The following is a 24,199-nucleotide window of genomic DNA, read 5'->3' as shown; positions in this document are numbered from 1 at the left end:
AAATTTGCCTCACCAGCCAGCAAAAGAGTAAAAGATGAAATAAGATGCTCCCGACATTGAGATAGGCCTTACTGGAGTTCTTGTCTGATTCTGTCATAAATCTCACCATAGCCCACAAATAAATTATGCCCACCAACTTTAGCCAGGCTATTGCTTAAATCTGCTTATTTGCTTAATTATTAATTCCTGAAACAAAGCACCTGTAGGGTAATTATTTGGAGGATGTCAGAAGCAATCAATTTCAGGTTTTTTTCCCCGCTTTCAGTTGCTCATGTGAGAGAAGATTTTAAGATTAACTCAGTTTTCGAATGCCACCCGCAGCCACGTTTATGAAAAAGTTCCTGAAAAAGTTAAATATAACATATAATCTTTGAAATTGCAGTGTTTTATTTTCAGATACATTTTAATATTTTGCTGACACCAAAACTTCCTATCATTTGTCACAAACTATAAACTGATGGCTTCTGGTCCAGATGGCTCAGTGCTAGATTGGAGCTTACTTTTCACTTCCTCAATCATGAAAGGAACCAAGAAAATTGGGAAATATTTTCTGAGTCAGTGAATGTGTCATTCATTATCTCAGCATAAATAAACATAAGAAATAGGAGCAGGAGTAGACTATATCAGTCCTCAAGCCTGCTCAGCTTTTTAGGAGAATGGTAGTGGATCTTCTTTCTCAAATCTACTATGCAGACTGCCCTTCAAATAATTTGGATTTCCTGAGAGATCAAGAACCTGTCCATCTCAATCTTGAAGAGAGAAATTTCTCCTCATCTCAGTCTTAAAAGATCCATCACCCACCTGAGGCTGTGTCCTGGTATTTTCTAGATCTCTCAGTCAAAGGAACAATCTCTGTGTCCATCCTGACAAGCTTCTTCAAGGGTGGCATGGTGGCTCAGTGGTTAGCACTGCTGCCTCACTGCGCCAGGGTCCCAGGTTCGATTCTAGCCTCGGGCGACTGTCTGCGTGGAGTTTGCACGTTCTCCCCATGTCTGCTTGGGTTTCCTCCCACAATCCAAAGATGTGCAGGTCAGGTGAATTGGCCATGCTAAATTGCCCGTAGTGTTAGGTGCAATAGTCAGAGGAAATGGGTCTGGGTGGGTTACTCTTCAGAGGGTCGGTGTGGACTGGTTGGGCCAGAGGGCCTGTTTCCACACTGTAGGGAATCTAATGTAAAATCTGGAATGTTTCAATATGATCAATTATTCTTCTACCTCCACAAAATAAAAAATCACTTTACTAAGCCTCACAACAAAGGTCAACCTTCTCAAACCTGATTTCAATTCAGAAAAACTTCATTGTAACTGTCTTCAAAGTAAATATGTCCTTCTTTAGATTCAGAAATAAAAACGATGCAGTACTCCAGATGTGATCTTAGCAAAGCCCTATACAATTATCGTAAGACTTCCATGTATTTGTTCTTCCATTACCTTGTACCATTTGCCTTCTTACTTTTAGATTAGATTAGATTACTTACAGTGTGGAAACAGGCCCTTCGGCCCAACAAGTACACACCGCCCCGCCGAAGCGTAACCCACCCATACCCCTACATCTACATTTACCCCTTACCTAACACTACGGGCAATTTAGCATGGCCAATTCACCTGGCCTGCACATCTTTGGACTGTGGGAGGAAACCGGAGCACCCGGAGGAAACCCACGCAGACACGGGGAGAACGTGCAAACTCCACACAGTCAGTCGCCTGAGGCAGGAATTGAACCCGGGTCTCAGGCGCTGTGAGGCAGCAGTGCTAACCACTGTGCCACCGTGCCGCCCACTTCTTGCTGTATCTGCATGGTAACTTCTTGTGTTCATTATATATGCTTTCTAATGATCAGCATTTAAAATTCTCACACTTTTGAAATATATTTTGTTTTTCTATTATGAATGTCCCACGTTCAATCTGCTGAGGCTGTTCTAGAATTTAGGAAATGTTGGAAATTATGATTAGTGTATGGAATGCATGGGCAACCCACTCTTTTAGAACCCTATGATATAGACCTCTAATCCTGGGAATTCATCAGCTTTCAGCCCCTTAAGTTTATTAATAATTTTTCTCTGTTGATCTTAATTACGTTTATTTCCTCACTTTTATTGGCTTCTGGTTTACATATAATTTCAGGTACTGTATGTATTTCACATTTCTATTGTGAAGACAGAAACAAAGGGTGAAATATTAAAGGGTCAAGCGATGGCAAGATTTGTCAAATACCTTTTACTGCCACATCCCATCAAGTTAAGATTCAGCTTCTTATCTTACCAAACCTACCAAACAAGCTGGACATTGAGAAACCTTGACATGGAAGTCAGAGTGGAAACATGGTGACTTCAGCTGTCTGCAAGCTCCAAAGGGCCTCCTTGTTGGACACCAGGCACCAACATCTTGGGGGCGTGCTCCATGTGCATCCCACATCCACAGACTTTTGCATCCAACATGTGCTAGCATTTAAGAACCCTCATGACACATCTCTTGATCGTCTTACAAGATGCTTTGCACTTCAATGCTACACTTCAGGCTGCACTGCCAACTGTCATTGTCATGCAGCTGAAAGGACACTGTGCTCAGGGACATGCACCCAGCTCATGGACTGGACCAGGCTATATCTCCAGATTCTTCACTCACTGTCATAGCACTCGTTCGCTTTGAGCCTACTCGCAGCATTCCTGCATTGCATTGACTTAGTGCACTTTGCACCCTCAGTACAGCTGGCACGCTCATAATACTTCAGTCTTTCCTTGCCATTTAAGTGCATTCAGCCAGGCAGGAAGCCTGTCATGGTTGTCAGCACTCAAGTCAAGAGTGATTGCCTTAGCTCAGAGGTGCCTGGCACAGTACACCAAGGGGATCTACTGCTACTCTACAAGGTGTAGCACGTGGTCGGTTAGCCACTTGATCCAGTCAGTTAGGCTGCCCTCCTCACAAGGCCCATCACCTGTCTTGACTTTTTCTGTCCTATTGGAGCTGCTTTTCTCTTGGAATGAGAAAGAGGCAAATATTAAGGAAAGTGAAAGAGGGTGGCAAAGAACTTACTTTTGATGTAAGTGAGGATGAATCCTGAACGTATGAGTAAGCAATGTAGATGACTTGCAGGGTTAATGGTTTCAGGACTTGGGCTGGGTGAGAGTGAGTAAAAGAAGATATTGCAATTAATAGTGAGAGTAGTATAGCTTGGGCCTTGGTGGGAGGTGGGTAGAGTAGCAGAGATAGAGTGCATGTGAGGTATTGAACAGGAGATGATGGCAGAGAAGGATATTGATCTTCTTATAGTGCACGGCATTCCTGCAGACGGCTGAGTGCACACTGACCCAAATGGCAAACTTGGACCAGGCTTTGTTACCTGGTGTCTTGGCTTCTACAGTTGTTCTGGGGAAGGGAAGTTTCATGTCCTACCACCCATGCAGAATATCCTGCATGTCCCTGCTGAAAAAGTGATAGGGTTGGAGGGAAGGCCTCTGTTTACCCTCTGTTTACTATGGCTGACCAAAATGACTGACAGCATTTGTCCAAGTATACATAGACTTTTAAAGATTCTGCAGGTGAAAGGTGAAAGGCTATTTTCAGCAGATATCCAGTGAAGTGGTGAGTTAATCTGGGAGCGAGACATCCTTTCTCTGTCTGTCATGGAGCAACATTCAGTTTAGCTGCTGTCCTTCTTATATCCTTGTAAAAGCTCTTGCAACTAGACCACAGAGAAAACATTTCTCATCACAGCCTTTTTAACAATCCAGGATAAAAGGACATTCATATTGCGTTCCTATTGTCTAGCATGACAAAACTATGGGGAAGAATTTTATATTTTAGAAAGTTGAAAAACCCAGAATGTTTTCTTTCTCAGTCATGTAGTCCTGCAATTATAATCACAATCTGGCACAGTACAGAATTACAACCTTGTCCTGTAGCTATTGTATTTACATCTACAACTACAAGTATTGTAGTTACATCCAAAGTTCCATTAATTGTGTCTGTTGAATGAAGGTGAAAATGCAGTTCCTCTTTAGATCCTGCCTCAAAAGCTATCTTGAAGTATTATAGTCTTATGATTTTAAAGCAATTGATGGGATGTCCGTCTGAATTACAATACATGTTCTGGCTGAAAAGTTTTGGCCAATCAAAGTGCTAAATCAATACTGATGACTATTATTTAATTTACAGGTAGTTTGTAATTTGGTGTAACAGCGAGGTGTTTAAGTAACTGACTAATTTTTTTTATACAATGCAGCTCTTTGTAATTTTTGTGAATGGGTGAAGTGATATCCTAACTGATGTTGACTGGTAGCATTGTACTAACATTTTGACTGTGGAAATGGATAGGACGTGTGAAGTAGGGATTGGATAGACTTCCCATCAGCTTATACTGGCTGTTTAATGTTTTCACCAGAGGCAAAGCAAAGATCTCTTCACGTGAAGGTAATTATCTAAAATATGTTTTTTTTCTGAAAATCCAATTTCAGATTATGCAGCCTTCTTGTTTGGCATGAGATTAATTTAAATGACACTTGCTTTGAACTGTGCCTCTGAATGTGCTCTACGTTTTAATGATACTGAGATAGCAGTAACAACTTGATTATATGAACTAAATCCTGCAGTTTTGTGTTGAAAGAAGTACAGGAACATCTAATGGAATTATTATAATGAGTCAACCTTGTAACTGCACCAGTCATGCACAATACATTGAAATTATGTAAAAAATTGAACTTTTTAGACTAATTCAGCATGATGTAGCATGTGGATTACTCAATTCTCCACATTCGTAATCTCTCTGAGCTATTTGGGTGGGAAAAGTACAACAAAAGGAGGGTATTTGAATTGAATGAGGCTAAAGAGCTACTGACCATTATCATCAATGGATGACTAAACTGAGTTTATGCTTTCACTCATCCAGATCAGGGAATGCTAGAAGAAACTAGGCCAGAATCTTGTGCTTTAGCAGGCAGCAGGAAATTACTTAGATTGGTGCATTTCATTGTGTGGGATAATGCAAGTAGAGAATTAAGCTGGTGTTGGTTTGAAAGAGGAACAAGCTTCCGAATAGCAAGCCACAGAAAACCCATTTTTAATTCAGCAGCATCTCTTTGCATGCTCACTGAAACACTATTTTGCCAGCATATGAGAAAGATGTGCCTTCAGATAGACAACTGGGTGATGGTGATGTGCAGCAGTTGAAGAAGTCTTCCTGGTGAATTTGAACTGCTTATCTTTCATGAGGAGCTTTGTTGGACCATGTAAGGAGAGGCATTGATGTGTTAAAATTTGATGATGGTAGTGCAAGCGGATTGGAACAGGGCTGACCCAGTTATGGCAGACCTAGGATTGCTTGAGGAGACCAAGGGAGGACGCTGGACTATGCAGGATAGGTCATTTTCTAAAGACAGGAGGTAAAACACGCTTGTAGGGGTATCCGAGATGTAGACAGAAGGTCAGTTGTGAAGTCCTGATAGTACAAAGCAACAGAGAGCTGGTCTATAATGATGGAAGGAGATTGTGCTGATTGTACTTAAAATTTCAGACTAGAGTGAATTGTTCCAAAATAACAGGAAAAAAAATAACCTCCTGTCAGGTGTTTCTCACTAATATTAATACAAAAGTATCAATTTATTTTCATTATAACTCTGAAGCTGTACCAAAACTTATAATTAAATGAATTTATGACAGAAAATCTAACAGTTACTCAATATTAATCCTTTAAATATTTTATTGTTGGTCAGTTTGGTTGATGCATGTTACCTGTTCAGCCAATTATAAGGATATTGTACTATTTGGGAAGTAGGCTCGCAGGGATTTAAGTAATGTGGAAGTGAACTGTGAACAGTTTTTAATTTCAGCAAAACTACCTTCGTGTTACACTGAGCTGCACTGCATCTCCTGATGTCTCTCAGTCGTTTAAACGGTTTAGCTCTGCATAAGTACCTAAAGGGAACAGATGCATCATGTACAGCTCCTGAGAGACATTGGTAATGGTGCTGAATAATTATTGCATACAGTAAATATTGCTATCATTGCTATCTTGTTGTATAAGACAAGTGACTCTTCTGTTTAAACACACCTCTGTCCTTTACTACTGAAAATTAGTCAAGCCCCAGACTCAGCATAGAGAAAGGACGATTGGAGTTGGGGAACTAGCCAGATAGCAATACCACATGATGGTGGTGGTGGTACCTGAAAATACAACATAATGAGCAGTTGTTAGGCTTAGAATTCTATTTTACAAAACCATATGACATGGTGATCATCAGTGGGCAAACATATCATTTTATGCTAAAGAAAGGAGAAAAACTGTTCAGAAGAAAAGTTAGTTCACCAGCTTAAGAGCAATACCTTTTAAAAAAAAGTCATAGATAGTCAGCAGTTGAAACATGAAAACTCACTAATAATTAACTATAACCTTGCGAAAATCAGAAAGTGCAGGGACAACAGTGTGACCTAGGGCAAGAGATAAAGCTAACCACAGTGACAAATAGACAGAAGCTATAATGAAGTAAGCTGTCTATGGAGCATGGAAACAATGCCGATGAAAAGGGAATTAAAAAACTGTAGGAAAATGGCACAAAACCCTGAAAGGGAAGATAAGGGAGTGAAAAAAATGCTCATCTCACAAAAATGAACAATACCACCATTACGAATGGGCTCCAATTGTATAGCTGCGAGGAGCAGTGAAGTGACCAGAAAAATAATTCATAGGAGACTGTGGAATTTATTTCAGATGGAGAAGAGCAAATTTAGTGATATTTTGGCAAAAAGTGAAGCAGAAGAAAAATTAAAAGTATAAGAATTAATAGGACTGGGACTCAGTAATTAAGCTGTGATTTCAGCAGGAAAATTTATAAAGACCATAGCCAGAAGTTTATTTAGAAAGTTATGTAGAAGGAAAAGGATTCTGGGTAATCCAAGATGGAGGATGGGAAAATTTTCTGGCTGTAACAGCTGCTCCTTTTTTGAGGTATTTTAGGTGCTGGAGGTGATTTCCTCAAGTTCCAGGAGCAGCAATTACTGTTTTATATGCTGTTGCATTGTTTTGGAACTTTGGAAAAAAAAGTCAAAACAACAGCGGTTTTAAAAGGGAGAAGAACAGACAAAGGAAGCACATGGTGAGGTCAGTGCAGGAGAGATAAAAAGAAAGAAACTGATGCTGCCTTTGCTGTTTGAATTCATGGATCGCTGGACATTGGAGTGCATCTGGGAAAAGTAACAATTCACAATTGATCTTGGAGGAACTGTTGGGTGAAGTTCACAGCACAGAAGCAGGTAAGTGTATTGTTGTTTTAAGTGTGACCTACAGAAAGGCTGCAGTAGTGAGTAGGATGGGTTCTTTCTTGATTATATGTTTTTGGAGAATTGTCTCTTGATTAAACTTAAAATATAAGCCATAACTATTAATTTAACCTGGGGCAGTGTTTGTAGAGGAATAAGATGGTGTTATTTTCTGGGTCTGTAGATTGTGAAGAAGCAAAAATGGCCTTTAGTAGAGTGAAATGTGATTCTTGTCAGATGTGGGAGTTTAAAGAGAGTTTAAGGATTACAGTGGATTATATCTGCCACAAATGCTGTTGGTTGCGAATCTTACCAGGACGAATGGATCAGTTGAAGAGATAGTTAGAAGCAATGAGGAATTTGTAACAACAACAGTATGTGATAGATGGCAGTTATGGGAATGGGGGAAAGTCTCAGGTACAGTCACATAGATGGGTTAACTCCAAGAAAGGTAAGAGAGGTAGATAGCTAGTGCATGAGTCTTTTGTGGCTATACCCATTTCAAACAAGTATGCTGTTTTGGAAAATGGAGGGGGGGATGGATTCTGAGGGGAACTTAGCACAAACAGCCAGGTTTCTGGTATTGAGACTAGCTCTAATGCAACAAGGGGAACGTCGGGTTCCAAGAGATCAATTTTTGTCAGGGGATTCTCTAGTCCAAGGAGAGACAAATGTTTCTGTGGTCAGCAGCAAAAATGCAGAATGGTGTGTTGCTTCCCTGGTGCCAGGATCAAGGATGTCTCAGAGGGTGCAGAATGTTCTCACGGGGGAGAGGGGCCAGCAAGAGGTAATTGTCCACATTGGAACCAATGACATAGGAAGGGGAAAGGTTGAGATTCTGAAGGGAAATTACAGAGAGTTAGGCAGGAATTTAAAAAGGAGGTCCTCGAGAGTAGTAATATCTGGATTACTCCCGGTGCTATGAGCTAGTGAGGGCAGGAATAGACAGATACAGCAGATGAATGATGGCTGAGGATCTGGTTTATGGAAGAAGGATTCACGTTCTTGGATCATTGGAATCTCTTTTGGGGTAGAAGTGAGCTGTACAAGAAGGACGGATTGCACGTAAATTGGAAGGGGACTAATATACTGGCAGGAAAATTTACTAGAGCTGCTCGGGAGGATTTAAACTAGTAAGGTGGAGGCTGGGACGCAGGTAGATAGTGAGGAAACATCAATCTGAGACTGATACAATTGAGAACAGAAGCAAGTCAAACAGACAGGGCAGTCAGGGACAAGGTAGGACTAATAAATTAAACTGTACTTATTTCAATGCAAGGGGCCAAACAGGGAAGGCAGATGGACTCAGGGCATGGTTAGAAGCGTGGGACTGGGATATCATAGCAATTACAGAAACATGGCTCAGGGATGGGCAGGACTGGCAGCTTAATGTTCCAGGATACAAATGTTACAGGAAGGATAGAAAGGGAGGCAAGAGAGGAGGGGGGGTGGCGTTTTTGATAAGGGATAGCATTACAGCTGTGCTGAGGGAGGATATTCCTGGAAATACATACAGGGAAGTTAATTGGGTAGAACTGAGAAATAAGAAAGGGATGATCACCTTATTGGGATTGTATTACAGATCTCCTAATAGTCAGAAGGAAATTGAGAAACGAATTTATAAGAAGTTCTCAGCTATCTGTAAGAATAATAGGGTGATTATGACAGGGGATTTTAACTTTCCAAACATCGACTAGGATTGCCATAGTGTTAAGGGTTTAGATGGAGAGGAATTTGTTAAGTGTGTTCAAGACAATTTTCTGATTCAGTATGTGGATGTACCTACTAGAGAAAGTGCAAAACTTGACCTCCTCTTGGGAAATAAGGCTGGGCAGGTGACTGAGGTGTCAGTGGGAGAGCACATTGGGGCCAGCGACCATAATTCTATTAGATTTAAAATAGTGATGGAAAAGGATAGACCAGATCTAAAAGTTGAAGTTCTAAATTGGAGAAAGGCCAATTTTGACGGTATTAGGCAAGAACTTTCAAAAGCTGATTGGAGGCAGATGTTCGCAGGTGAAGGGACGGCTGGAAAATGGGAAACCTTCAGAAATGAGATAACGAGAATCCAGGGAAAGTATACTCCGCTTAGGGTGAAAAGAAAGGCTGGTAGGTATAGGGAATGCTGGATGACTAAAGAAATTGAGGGTTTGGTTAAGAAAAAGAAGGAAGCATCTGTAAGGTATAGACAGGATAGATTGAGTGAATCCTTCGAAGAGTACAAAGGCAGTAGGAGTATACTTAGGAGGGAAATCAGGAGGGCAAAAAGGGGACATGAAATAGCTTTGGCAAATAGAATTAAGGAGAATCCAAAGGGTTTTTACAAATACGTTAAGGACAAAAGGGTAACTAGGGAGAAAATTGGGCCCCTCAAAGATCAGCAAGGCGGCCTCTGTGTGGAGCCGCAGAAAATGGGGGAGATACTAAAAGGCATTTACTGTGTAAAAGGATATGGAAGATATAGACTGTAGGGGAATAGATGGTGACACCTTGAAAAATGTCCAAATTACAGAGGAGGAAATGCTGGATGTCTTGAAATGCATAAAGGTGGATAAATACCCAGGACCTGATCAAGTGTACCCTAGAACTCTGTGGAAAGCTAGCAAAGTGATTGCTGGGCCTCTTGCTGAGATATTTGTATCATCGATAATCACAGGTGAGGTGCCGGAAGACTGGAGGTTGGCTCACGTGGTGCCACTGTTTAAGAAAGGTGGTAAGGACAAGCCAGGGAACTATAGACCAGTGAGCCTGATATTGTTGGTGGGCAAGTTGTTGGAGAGAATCCTGAGGGACAGGATATACATATATTTGGAAAGGCAAGGACTGATTAGAGATAGTCAACATGGCTTTGTGCGTAGGAAATCATGTCTCACAAACTTGATTGAGTTTTTTGAGGAAGTAGCAAAGGGGATTGATGAGGGCAGAGAGGTAGATATGATCTTTATGGATTTCAGTAAGGTGTTTGACAAGGTTCCCCATGGGAGATTGATTAGCATGGAATACAGGGAGAACTAGCCATTTGGATACAGAGCTGGCTCAAAGGTAGAAGACAGAGGGTGGTGGTGGAGGGTTGTTTTTCAGACTGGAGGCCTGTGACCAGTGGAGTGCCACAAGGATTGGTACTGGGTCCTCTACGTTTTGTCATTTACATAAATGATTTGGATGTGAGCATAAGAGGTACAGTTAGTAAGATTGCAGATGATACCAAAATTGGAGGTGTAGTGGACAGCGAAGAGGGTTACCTCAGGTTACAACAGGATCTTGACCAGATGGGCCAATGGGCAGAGAAGTGGCAGATGGAGTTGAATTCAGATAAATATGAGGTGCTGCATTTTGGGAAAGCAAATCTTAGCAGGATGTATACACTTAATGGTAAGGTCCAAGGGAGTGTTGCTGAACAAAGAGACCTTGGAGTGCAGGTTCATAGCTCCTTGAAAGTGTTGTCGCAGGTAGATAGATTAGTGCAGAAGGTGTTTGGTATGCTTTTGTTTATTGGTCAGAGTATTGAGTACAGGAGTTGGGAGGTCATGTGCGGCTGTACAGGACATTGGTTAGGCCATTGTTGGAATATTGCATGCAATTCTGGTCTCCTTCCTATCAGTAAGATGTTGTGAAACTTGAAAGGGTTCAGAAGAGATTTACAAGGATTTTGCCAGGGTTAGAGGATTTGAGCTATCGGGAGAGGCTGAACAGACTGGGGCTGTTTTCCCTGGAGCGTTGGCGGCTGAGGATGATCTTATAGAGGTTTACAAAATTATGAGGGGCATGGATAGGGTAAATAGACAGTCTTTCCCCTGGGGTTGGGGAGTCCAGAACTAGAGGGCATAGGTTTAGGGTGAGAGGGGAAAGATATAAAAGAGACCTAAGGGGCAACTTTTTCATACAGAGGGTGGTACGTGTATGGAATGAGCTGCCAGAGGAAGTGGTGGAGGCTGGTACAATTGCAACATTTAAGAGGCATTTGGATGGGTGTATGAATAGGAAGGGTTTGAAGGGATATGGGCTGGGTGCTGGCAAGTGGGACTAGATTGGGATATCTGGTCGGCATGGAGAGGTCTGGACCGAAGGGCCAGTTTCCATGCTGTACATCTCTATGACTCTAAGTGCTATGGAGTGTGAAAGATTACAAAATGTACATTTAGTCCATTGGAAAGTGGAAAAATTCAATCTAGGTTCTAGAATGCTGGAAAATCTTAAAACAGGTTAAAGTCGCCATTTTGATCATTAAAAAGGGCAGTAAGGAGGACACAAATTTGAACAAAAGAAAATTTCAAAGCTTTGAAGCATTAAAACACTATTGAACAGTTAGTTAGTAGAATTTAAAGTTTTATTGGAAGATTTTGTACAGTATTAATCTGATGCACATTTAAAAAGATGAGAAGATGAATAAATTATTTTAACATTGCTGTAATACAGAACATAGCAAATTTTACAGCAATATTTAAAACAACACTGATGAATGTAAGAATTATAAGAATGTGCAAGCTTGTGAAGAACGTATTACAAGCTGTATTGAAATGATGCAAATTTAAAATGCCTTTACAGTCATTTACAGTAAGAATTCATAACCACATTAAGAAGAATTAAAAGATGAAATAAGTCTGTGAGGGCTCATAGGCACAGGCAATGCCAAGCCATGACAAAAGAATCCAACATGCAAAGACTGTAGGTCACTTCCAGAATATGTGTATACATACAGAGCTGCATAAAACGCAGAAGCTATACACATAAAGAGCTCAAAACTGTTTTGACAGTCTTCCTTAGAATAAATAATAACAGTAGGTCCTTACAATCAGATACAGGAGAGGTTATAATGAGGACAAAGGGATGGCACACCAATTCAGTAGATATTTTGGTTCTGTCTTCATAAAGAAGAACACAAATATCATTACAAAAATGATAGGGAACAGAGTGTGTAGTGAGATGGAGGAACCGAGGGAAATCAGTATCAGTAAGGAAATGACATTGAGGAAATTGATGGGATTAAAGGCCAACAAATGCCCAGAGCATGATCATTTACATCCCATGGAGTCATAGAATCATACAGATATACAGCACGGAATCAGACCCTTTGGTCCAACTTGTCCATGCCAATCAGAGACCCAACCCAATCTCGTCCCACCTGCCAGCACCCGGCTGATATCCCTCCAAACCTTTCCTATTTATATACCCATCCAGATGCCTTTTAAATGTTGCAATTGTACTAGCCTCCACCACTTTCTCTGGCATCTCATTCCATATATGCACCACCGTCTGTGTGAAAAAGTTGTCCTTTCAGTCTCTTTTATATCTTTCCGCTCTCACCTTAAACCTGTGTATTCTAGTTCTGGACTCCCCCACCCCAGGGAAGAGACTTTGTCTATTTATCCTATCCATGCCCCTCATGATCTTATAAACCTCCATAATGTCATGCCTCAGCTGCCGACGCTCCAGAGAAAACAGCCCCAGTCTATTCAACCTCTCCCTATAGCTCAAATCCTCCAATCCTGGCAGCATACTTGTAAATCTTTTCTGAATCCTTTCAAGTTTCACAACATCCTTCCAATAGGAAGGAGACCAGAATTGCACGCATCATTCCAAAAGTGGCCTAACCAATTTCTTGTACAGTTGCAACATGACCTCCCAACTCCTGTACCCAATACTCTGACCAGTAAACGAAAGCATACAAAACACCTTCTTCACTATCCTATCTACCTGTGGCTCCACTTTCAAAGAGCTATGAGCCTACATTCCAAGGTCACTTTGTTTAGCAATGCTCCCTAGGATCTTACCATTAAGTGTATAAGTCCTGCTCAGATTTGCTTTCCCAAAATGCAGCACCTCGCATTTATCTAAATTAAATTCCATCTGCCACTCCTCAGCCCATTGGCCCATCTGATCAAGATCCTGTTGTAATCTGAGGTAACCTTCTTCGCTGTCCACTACACTTCCAATTTTGGTGTCATCTGCAAACTTATTAACTAAACCTCTTATGCTCGCATCCAAATCAGTTATATAAATGACAAAAGTAGAGGACCCAGCACCAGTCCTTGTGGCACTCCACTGGTTACAGGCCTCCAGTCTGAAAACCAACCCTCCTCCACCACCCTCTGTCTTCTACCTTTGAGCCAGTTCTGTATCCAAATGGTTAGTGCTCCCTGTATTCCGTGAAATCTAACCTCGCTAACCAGTCTCCCATGGGAAACCTTATCAAATGCCTTACTGAAGTCCATATAGACCACATCTACTGCTCAGCTCTCATCAATCCTCTTTGTTACTTCTTCGAAAAACTCAATCAAGTTTGTGAGACATGATTTCCCATGCACAAAGCCACGTTGACTATCCCTCATCAGTCCTTGCCTTTCCAAATACATGTACATCCTGTCTCTCAGGATTCTCCCCAACAACTTGCCCACCACCGACATCAGGCTCACTGGTCTATGATTAACTGGCTTGTCCTTACCACTCTTCTTAAACAGTGTCCCTACTACCTTACTTAAATTGTGGCACCATATTAGCCAACTTCCAGTTTTCCGGCACCTCACCTGTGACTATAGAGGAATTTGAATTTGAATTTTTATTGAATTTGAATTCATTTAAAAAAAGTCTAATAATGACCACAAATCTATTGTGGATTGTTGGAAAAAGCCATCTGGTTCACTCATGTAATTTAGGGAAAGAAACTGTCATTTTTACCTGGTCTGGCCTACATGTAATTTCAGACCCCAGAAATGTAGTTGACTCTTAAGTGCCCTCTGGCAATTAAGGATGGGCAATAAATGTTGGCTTGGCCAGCGATGCCATCATTCCTGTGAATGAATAAAGAAAATATACTGCAGGGATCAGTGCATGGACCCCAGCAATTCACAATGTATATTAGTAATTTGTATGAGGCAATTAAATGTAACATATCCAGTTTTGCAGATCACACAAAGCTATGTGGGAGGGAGAACTGTGAGGTGAATGCAGAGATGTTTCAGTGTGATTTGACAAATTGAGTGAATGGGCAAATGCATGGCAGATGAAGTATAATGTGGGTAAATGTGAGGTTATTAACTTTGGTAACAAAAACAGGAAAGCAGATTATTATCTGGATAACAATAGATTGGGAAAAAAACAGTCACTGAGAGTAAGCATCCAGGTGCAGCATATGGTGAAAAAGGCAAATAGCTTGTTGACCTTCGTAGCAAGAGGATTCAAATACAGGAGTAGAGACATCTTGCTGCAGGTGTACAGGGCCTTGTAGAGACCATACATATAATATTGTGCAGTTCTCGTCTCCTTATCTGAGGAAAGACATTCTGGCTCCGGAATTAAGGTCTACCAGACTGATTCTTGGGATGGTAGGACTGACATTTGAAGAGGGATTGGACAAGTTAGGATTTTAGTCAATTAAGTTTACAGGGATAAGTAAGGTTTCATAGAAATCTATAAAATTCTAACTGGACTAGACCATTTGGGATTCAAAGAACTTGTTTATGTCAATGGACGTCCTATTCATTCTAAGTTTGATGCAAATATGAGTTGTCCTATCAGTTGTCCTATCAGACCAGATACTGTGGATGAAATATCAAAAGTTACAATCAGCAGATATGAGACTATATGATGGAGATGGAATATTTGTCAAGAGCATAGTTATGTTTAAAGTTACAAGGACTGTAACAGTGTTGAAAATGTTTACATAATTCACAATCAACATTTCTCACTTGTAAGCCTGCATGCATGTATTGACAGGTGCACCCATTGGGCTCTTGGACTGGATGTCTGTGGTTGAACCATGAGCCTTCTCCCTTCCCAGACAGACTGATATCCTTGCAATGTCTCCTTGACCCATACCCATTACAATCCAGTCTCCTTAGCTTGGTCATCTTCCCTGCCTTGTGTAACTCATACACTGCCACCAGATATGAATAAACTTTATGCATGGCATAAATAAACTTTCCATAGTGAGGTCAAAGCAGTGTTTACTCCCTTCAAAGCCTGGAAAGTAACTGTCTGTCTTTTATACGCAATCAAGATTGGAAAGTAAATATTGCATATTTGTGGGGAACTTACCTGGGAAGTGGAATTTAATTCTGTGAATTGGATTTTTAATGAGTATTCCTGAGATGCAAGTGTATGCATAAGGTCTTCCCGATTTGCCATTATGAAGCTCGACTCATTTTTAAAGTTCTGGGGGCTAAGTTGCACATCTTGATTCTGCTGTCGGGCTTCAGAATTTTGACCTCCTGCCCAATTAAGTTCACTCATCTGTCTTTCTTCCCGACTCCCAGGAGCAGTACAAGAGACGAAATTTTGACTACATCAGAAATTTGCAAAGACTGTTTCCTAAAGTATGATAATTTCAATATTATTTCTTTGCATATACTTTCTGAAAAGAGACTATATTGGCAGACAGTCATCATCAGTGTTCAAATCATTCCTGAATCAGAAAGAGGGATGCAGAATACAAAGTAAATGAAAAATGTAAAAATAGCTTTAAGAAGAAGATATTTAAATGCAATTTATGATTATTGTTAAAAGGAACAATATCCAATATTTTTATATTCAGTAGGGCCTCTTTAGAGCTGTACTGATGACTGCACTGTAGTTGGGGTGTGTGGTACTGAATTAAACCAGAGAGACGATTCAAAGTTTGACCCATAGTCTATGCTGCTGATTGATCTTGGTAAACTGTGACATAGGGGTTCCACAATTGGCTCCAGAAAACTTTGCAAGAAAAGAGGATAGACTTCCAACAAGGCTACAGCTTCAATCACACCACAATCGTCAACTGGAAAATTAATCATGCCAATAATTACATCTGGAGATTTAAGAAAATAAATGGATTAAAAACTTCTCACACCTTCAGGCCATTCCAAAATGATTCATATCCAATTAATTACTTTTGAAGTGTGGTCATTATTGTTACCTTGTTGAACACAACAGTTTGTACACAGCAAGATTGCACAAACAGCAACTGGGCTGAATGGTCCATTAGTTTATTTATTTTTGGTGGTTGTACATTTTGGGAAATATAAAAAGTCTTGCATTGAATGTGGATCTATAGTCATTAGCAAGATTCAACATCATCAGAACAGAAGAAGAAAATAGTCAATATTTAGCTAAACAAAACCTGATGCACTTCAGCATTCAAAACTTTGAATCAAAGCAGCTTAAACCCTGCTGAAATTATCTCTATCATTTTTCAGAGGTTGTGTTGTGGTTTTATTTTCTTCCCTTAAAATAATTTACTGTGATTATTAATTCTGATCTGCTGTTCTAGGCCTATACAGCATGCCATCCTTTCATTTGTCATAATTAAGCCATTAATAAGCAAGTACAGAAGGTACATTCATTCATTTTTAAATTGATAGATCAATCTTTCTGACACATCATGTTAATTATTGCTTTCCTTCCCAAATCCCTGAAGAGAAAGTGTATGACTCTGCATTGAAACTGTTGCAACATTTCAGGTATGAGTCACCGGCGCAGAACAGCAGTAGAAAAATATCATGCACAACACAGAAAACAAAAGGGGCTAATTTACTGCAAAAGATACAAGACTTACTGGCCACAAATCACAGTTTTATTGCAGTGATTAGTAGTTTGTTTTGGTAATGCATTCACCACAGAAAGATAAAATGTAAAAACAATGATGGTTGACAATTGATTGAACTGAAAATCGATCACCTGCAGAATTTAAAGAATATTTGCTGAGTTAGATCTGATGAGAGGCGGATCTAGTCATAGACATTACTGAGTGCATGGCTTAGAGTTGAAACCAGTTTGACTGATGTTTCCAATCTCTCTCCATTTATGAATATGTTTAGCTGGTTTTCTGTCTATTCACTTGATGAGAGAAATGTTCCCTCATTTCTGTTTCTAAATCTGATAGTTATCTTAATTGCTTGTACAATTGTCATGGTTACAGTGTCACTAATCTTCCTAGCCTGGCTAATTCACAGAGACATCCACCTCACCCTGCCCCCCAAAAACACCAGTACAGGCTGTTATTTTTCTCCCCCCCCCTCTCTTTAATGCCTAAATGTACCAATTCATAGGGAAGAAATATGAACTCTACCAGCATGATGGTATCATGAACAGCATGAATCTGTATCTCAGGACTCAGTTTGTAGCGAATGATCTTTCTCAGGAGAATTGTCAGACAATCTGAGTTCAGACATACGCCTGTGGAATTGGGACTGGGGTATATCCTACATTGATTCTCCCCCTCCTCCACTATTAATGGTTAATATACAGTGCAAGTAAATGAAGATTTAAAAATAAACTACACTTTTAATCATCAAACACTATTTGTTACTGTTCTTCCCTCCATGTTCAGATATTTAAAATTTCCTTCCTCTTTTAATTACAGGTTATTTTGTTAATAAAAATACTTATAACACTAATAGAGGAGTACGTGGATAAACATGTTTCAAGCAAGTAACTGTGGCATACAAGTAGGTTACCTTGAACTTGATTCAGTGAAGCATTACATTAATAATTGTGCAAAGTCCTCCTGCTCTTGTAATGAGCTATAACTTTTGCACTTTTGAAACTGACACTGAGGCAATGGAATGTGTAAATAATGGTGGCTTTTCACTTCACTCAGCTCTCCCATTTTGAATTAGCTCATTACTTGTTTTATTGACTGTTGAATTCAACAGATATTTTTCTGAATTGCTTTGGGTTTTTGCGGTCCATTTTAGATTTTAAAAAACCCATAAAAACCACATATATAAATAAACCTTTAGCCACCTGCCCTAATGTCTCTTTATATGAATTTGTAACAAACTTGATTGATAATGCTCCAGTAAAGTGCCAGGACAATTTATTATATAAAAGGAGCTACTAAAGTGCAGTAGTTGTGAAAATAAAATGTGAGGAGCATCTGGGGAAAAAAGCCTGGATTTTAAAATTGTCAGTTAAAAAAAGGACTAACAATCATTCGAAATATTGTAAGCATCTCTGTACAAAATCAAAGAAACAATATTCTATTAAACTTTAACTGGTTGATAATACTGCAAGAAATGTCAAATTTTGTGGAACAAAAAAAAAGATTTCTGCCAATTAACTCAAAGCTATTAACTTGATGTTGTGGATGGGATTTTCCTCCACTATAGGCAATTTAATGGTGCTTAATCAGAATGTAAGGCCCGATAAAGGGATCTTCTGACATGGTGGTGGACCAGGAGGCCTGAGTTCATGTTGCACTTGCTGCAGAGGTGAGTAATAACCTTCTGAACGTGATCAGAAAATATCTAGTCTAACATCTTAAAGTGCTCTTGTGACACAGTGGTAGAACCCTACCTCTAGCCAGAAGATCCTGGTCCAGGTTCAGGTCTTACCTGTATGGTAAGGTTGATTAAAAATATCTGTAAGGCCCATTGCTACATTCTCACCCTAACTTAGTATTCTTACCTCCTTATGTTAGGGAAGATGGTAGTTACATGAATAATGGGAGAGAAGTAATAACAGGAAATTTTCTTAATTTCCCTTTCTTGAGCCACTATTACTTCTGACATCTGGAACTGCCAGGAGAGATAAGGAAGAGGTAGAAGACCCTGATAGATAGTTGGTTAGAAGGAGAGAACCCACTAATGGCAATTTCTTCTTCTGTGAAGCCACTGTCGCTCACTTAGTGGAGATCTTGGTCAAGTCAAACTCTTGTTTAAAGTGTTGAAGAAGTCTTCAGGGCAGTTCTGCTGTCTGAAGCTGGGTATTTAATGTTTTATGCTGCTGAAATGTGTAACATTCTGCGATGCTGATTCAGCTTCCTTTTCAGCAGACGCAGAGAGTCTGTCTTTATGACAGAATTCATGTTGAGAACTTCACTGGAGAAGTAGTCACCCCTGGTCTAGGGACATGGATTGGAGTCAGCATGATGTGTAAGTTCTGTCCTGATCCTCTGTAAGTGGAAATACGAAGAGCTGGTGTTGTCTGTTTCTTGAACAGTTCTCTAATCCAGCTCTGCTTTGTGTAGTTGTTATATATCTGCAGAAACACAGAAAAACTCCTTGGATAAATACTAAAAACATTCAAAACTAAATTCCGTCAGATCACCAGTTCTTATAACATGCCTGGAGTAACCACTTAAATAAGGTCACAGAAAAATCTTCACACTATCCTTGAAACATATTTTCTTAATTGGAAGCTGAATTTATAGCAATTGCAATTACTGTAGTTTCTTTGATCCTGCCATCCAGTCTCACATAATCTCCTATGAAGTCTGATAAGTACTTTCTAAATGTATGACTGCTCTTTTGCTTGCTTGAACCAGTTAACAGATGAGTTCCTCTGCAGTGGGTAACTAAAGATTCTAGCTCTAGTGTTTGTATTTTAGTTTGATTTCATTAAGTGGTTAAACTGAGTCTTGTACCATTCTGTTTGAGGGACTGTACATTGGATATTTAATTCTACTGATTATCTTCTTTCCTCTTTGTTCTCCCTCTCCCACCTCAGACATTACCTGGACAATAAGCTCTAAATGAGCAATATAAAAGTTATACTTGCACTTTTTACTAATGATTCCAGAGCTTGATGTTCAGAAAGGGTACAAGAGCAGATGGCTTACCTCTTTCAGATTCCCTTAGAAACCTGGAAGCATGCAACATATTACTTGTGATGGAAAAATCTCATAGTCGCACCACTATGGTGTTGGTTTCGATAAGAGTGTCTCTACATATCCGAAAATTTGTGTAACGTTTTGTGGCACAGCATACAGCTTTCAAACTTCTGTGAGTCTCACTGTTTCTATTTGTTGTGTTTGCTCCTGATTTCTGCTAATTTGTGGGCAGCTGACAAGAAGATTTCAGAGCTTGATGTTCAGGAGGGGTACAAGAGCAGGTCATAGAGTCATAGGGATGTACAGCATGGAAACAGACCCTTTGGTACAACCCGTCCATGCCGACCAGATATCCCAACCCAATCTAGTCCCACCTGCCAGCACCTGGCCCATATCCCTCCAAACCCTTCCTATTCATATACCCATCCAAATGCCTCTTAAATGTTGCAATTGTACCAGCCTCCACCACTTCCACTGGCAGCTCATTCCACACACGTACCATCCTCTGCATGAAAAGGTTGTCCCTTAGGTCTCTTTTATATCTTTCCCCTCTCACCCTAAACCTATGCCCTCTAGTTCTGGATTCCCCGACTTTGTCTATTTATCCTATCCATGCCCCTCATAATTTTGTAAACCTCTATAAGGTCTCCCCTCAGCCTCCAACGCTCCAGGGAAAACAGCCCCAACCTGTTCAGCCTCTCCCTGTAGCTCAGATCCTCCAACCCTGGCAACATCCTTGTAAATCTTTTCTGAACCCTTTCAAGTTTCACAACATCTTTCCGATAGGAAGGAGACCAGACTTGCATGCAATATTCCAACAGTGGCCTAACCAATGTCCTGTACAGCCGCAACATGACTTCCCAACTCCTGTACTCAATACTCTGTCCAATAAAGGAAAGCATACCAAAATCCTCCTTCACTATCCTATCTACCTGCGACTCCACTCTCAAGGAGCTATGAACCTGCACTCCAAGGTCTCTTTGTTCAGCAACACTCCCTAGAACCTTACCATTAGTTGTATAAGGGCTTACCTCTTTCAGATTCCCTTAGAGATCTGGAAGCTTGCAGTGTATTATTTGTGATGGAAAACTAAACCAACTACAGGTGGAAGTATCTACTGCTAATTACCTCAGATTGTTCTTACATATCTCTTAGTGGGTGGGAACCTTTTGCTGGGATCTTAGTGGAGAGTGGAAAAAAATCTCGTATTTTAGACACTAAGACCACCAAGGCACCTTAAATAGAAATGAAATACAATACAACTGGGAAGAGAGGGTAAAAATGTTCATAAAGTCAACTGCCTAGCAAAGCTGTCTTCTTTTTAAATAATTTAGTTTTAAAGATGGACATAGAAATGCATTATCATAAACAACATTTCAAAAATAATTGTAACAATGACACAGAAAGCCTGACAGTTATTTTTGTTGCATTATCCTGCCCTTAGCTAATTCCAAAAGGTTAGCAATCAAAACACAAATTCTGGTTGATTTTTGTTTTCTCATTTCTCCTTAAATTGGGCACTGAGACAAATGGAGAATCACATCATCAGTTTAACTGAAATTATTATGGATTAACAACTGAACAGATGACCTTCTTTAAATGCATCTGATTTACCCACTGAACCATCGAGAGTGGGAAAAGCTTACTTTCTTGTTTAAAATGCTATTCTTGAGTATCTGGTCTGGGATATTAGATCTGACAAACCGGCTTGGGGGACGTGAGTCAGGTGGGGTCTAATCTGGCCCGGTTTGGCCGGGAAGGTATGGATAGTCAGGTCTGTGGCAGGAGTGTCAAGTCAGGTGTGACAGCAGGTTTATGGGGTGGGGAAATGAGCCTTACGGTGACTGATGAGGTGGGTATGTTTTTTGGGGTCAGGTCCAGCGGTAGCAGCAAGCGGGTGTTTGGGGGTCATTTGAGTCACGTCCAACAAGTGGATGGCTCCAATGGCAGTGGAGTAGGGATTGGGTTTGGTGACAGGGTATATTCGGGGGGTCAGTTCCAGTGCATCGCATTGTTTCTGGTTTCATGGCAGGATGTTGGGTCCTGGGTGGGGGATCCTGGTTCCGGAGCAAGGTTTTGGTCCTGGGTGGGGAATGCTGGTTCCAGATCAGGGTGTTGGGTCCTGGGTCGGGAATACTGGTTCTGGGGAATGGTGTTGGGACTCGGGTGAGAGATCTTGATTCAGGGGCAAGGTGTTGGTCCTGATTAGGGGATCCCGGTTCTGGGGTAGGGTGTTGGGCCCTGAGCGTCTTGGCTAGGGCAGGCTATTGGGCCCCAGGTGTCTGATCCAGGGGCAGGGTGTTGGGTCCCAAATCTCTGGTCCAGGGGCAGGGTGTTGGGCCTCAGGTGTCTAGTCCAGGGGCAAGGTGTTGGGTCCTCGGTGTCTGGTCCAGGGGCATGGTGTTGGGTCCTCGGTGTCTGGTCCAGGGGCAGGGTGTTGGGCCTCAGGTGTCTAGTCCAGGGGCAAGGTGTTGGGTCCTCGGTGTCTGGTCCAGGGGCAGGGTGTTGGGTCCTCGGTGTCTGGTCCAGGGGCAGAGTGTTGGGCCCCAGGTGTCTGGTCCAGGACAGGGTGTTGGGCCCCAGGTGTCTGGTCCAGGACAGGGTGTTGGGCCCCAGGTGTCTGGTCCAGGACAGGGTGTTGTGCCCCAGGTGTCTTGTCCAGGGGCAGGGTGTTGGGCCCCAAGTGTCTGGTCCAGGGGCAGGGTGTTGGGCCCCAAGTGTCTGGTCCAGGGGCAGGGTGTTGGGCCCCAGGTGTCTGGTCCAGGGGCAGGGTGTTGGGTCCCAGGTGTCTGGTCCAGGGGCAGGGTGTTGGGTGCTCGGTGTCTGGTCCAGGACAGGGTGTTGTGCCCCAGGTGTCTGGTCCAGGGGCAGGGTGTTGGGCCCCAGGTGTCTGGTCCAGGGGCAGGGTGTTGGGCCCCAGGTGTCTGGTCCAGGGGCAGGGTGTTGGGCCCCAGGTGTCTGGTCCAGGGGCAGGGTGTTGGGCCCCAGGTGTCTGGTCCAGGGGCAGGGTGTTGGGCCCCAGGTGTCTGGTCCAGGGGCAGGGTGTTGGGCCCCAGGTGTCTGGTCCAGGACAGGGTGTTGGGCCCCAGGTGTCTGGTCCAGGACAGGGTGTTGGGCCTCAGGTGTCTGGTCCAGGACAGGGTGTTGTGCCCCAGGTGTCTTGTCCAGGGGCAGGGTGTTGGGTCCTCGGTGTCTGGTCCAGTCACAGGGTGTTGGGCCCCAGGTGTCTGGTCCAGGGGCAGGGTGTTGGGTCCTCGGTGTCTGGTCCAGTCACAGGGTGTTGGGTCCCAGGTGTCTGGTCCAGGGGCAGGGTGTTGGGTCCTCGGTGTCTGGTCCAGTCACAGGGTGTTGGGTCCCAGGTTTGTGGTCCAGTCACAGGGTGTTGGGTCCCAGGTGTCTGGTCCAGGGGCAGGGTGTTGGGTCCCAGGTGTCTGGACCAGGGGAAGGGTGTTGGGTCCTCGGTGTCTGGTCCAGTCACAGGGTGTTGGGTCCCAGGTGTCTGGTCCAGGGGCAGGGTGTTGGGCCCCAGGTGTCTGGTCCAGGGGAAGGGTGTTGGGTCCTCGGTGTCTGGTCCAGTCACAGGGTGTTGGGTCCCAGGTGTCTGGTCCAGGGGCAGGGTGTTGGGCCCCAGGTGTCTGGTCCAGGGGAAGGGTGTTGGGTCCCAGGTGTCTGGTCCAGGGGAAGGGTGTTGGGTCCCAGGTGTCTAGTCCAGGGGAAGGGTGTTGGGTCCCAGGTGTCTGGTCCAGGGGAAGGGTGTTGGGTCCCAGGTGTCTGGTCCAGGACAGGGTGTTGGGTCCCAGGTGTCTGGTCCAGGGGCAGGGTGTTGGGTCCCAGGTGTCTGGTCCAGGGGAAGGGTGTTGGGTCCCAGGTGTCTGGTCCAGGGGCAGGGTGTTGGGCCCCAGGTGTCTGGTCCAGGGGAAGGGTGTTGGGTCCCAGGTGTCTGGTCCAGGGGAAGGGTGTTGGGTCCTTGGTGTCTGGTACAGCGTAAGGGTGTTGGGCCCCAGGTGTTGAGTCCAGGGGCAGGGTGTTGTGATTTCTATCTTTCCATTTTAAACAGAAGAAATTTCATGCTGGAGATATACTGAAGATAACTGAGTAAATTGTTTTCAGCCTGTAATAAAATAACATATTTCAAAAAAAAAGGAATAGAGTCATAGAGCTATACAGAATGGACCTTTTGGTCTAAACATCCATGCCAAACTGATATCCTAAATAAATAAAGTTCCATATGCCAGTATCCCTTTTAATCCTTCCTAGTCATATACCCATTCCTGATACCTTTTAAATGTTGTCCTTGTACAGACTCAACCATTTCCTCTGGGAGCTCATTCCATACCTGCATCACCCTCTGCACGAAAAAGTATCCCCCCAAGGTCCTTTTTAAATCTTTCCCTTGTCACCTCAAACCTATACCCTCTAGTTC

At 42.3% G+C, this 24,199-nt stretch overlaps 1 protein-coding gene across 2 annotated transcripts in view; it reads left to right on the top strand.

Moving 5' to 3' along the window:
- pacsin1b (protein kinase C and casein kinase substrate in neurons 1b) overlaps nt 1–24,199 on the top strand; it is a 343,930-nt gene that overhangs the window by 10,472 nt on the left and 309,259 nt on the right. Inside the window, exon 1 of one of the 2 annotated variants that reach the window (XM_072563327.1) lies at nt 19,015–19,099. The exons of the other annotated variant lie outside the window; for it this stretch is intronic. The gene's annotated coding sequence lies outside the window, so the exon portion shown is untranslated. Of the gene's footprint in view, nt 1–19,014; nt 19,100–24,199 lie in introns of those variants that run through there. 2 annotated transcript variants of the gene reach the window in all.

Source organism: Chiloscyllium punctatum, chromosome 45, assembly GCF_047496795.1.
Source record: "Chiloscyllium punctatum isolate Juve2018m chromosome 45, sChiPun1.3, whole genome shotgun sequence".
Taxonomy (NCBI): Eukaryota; Metazoa; Chordata; class Chondrichthyes; order Orectolobiformes; family Hemiscylliidae; genus Chiloscyllium; species Chiloscyllium punctatum.
This window is presented reverse-complemented; position numbering and strand designations above follow the sequence as displayed.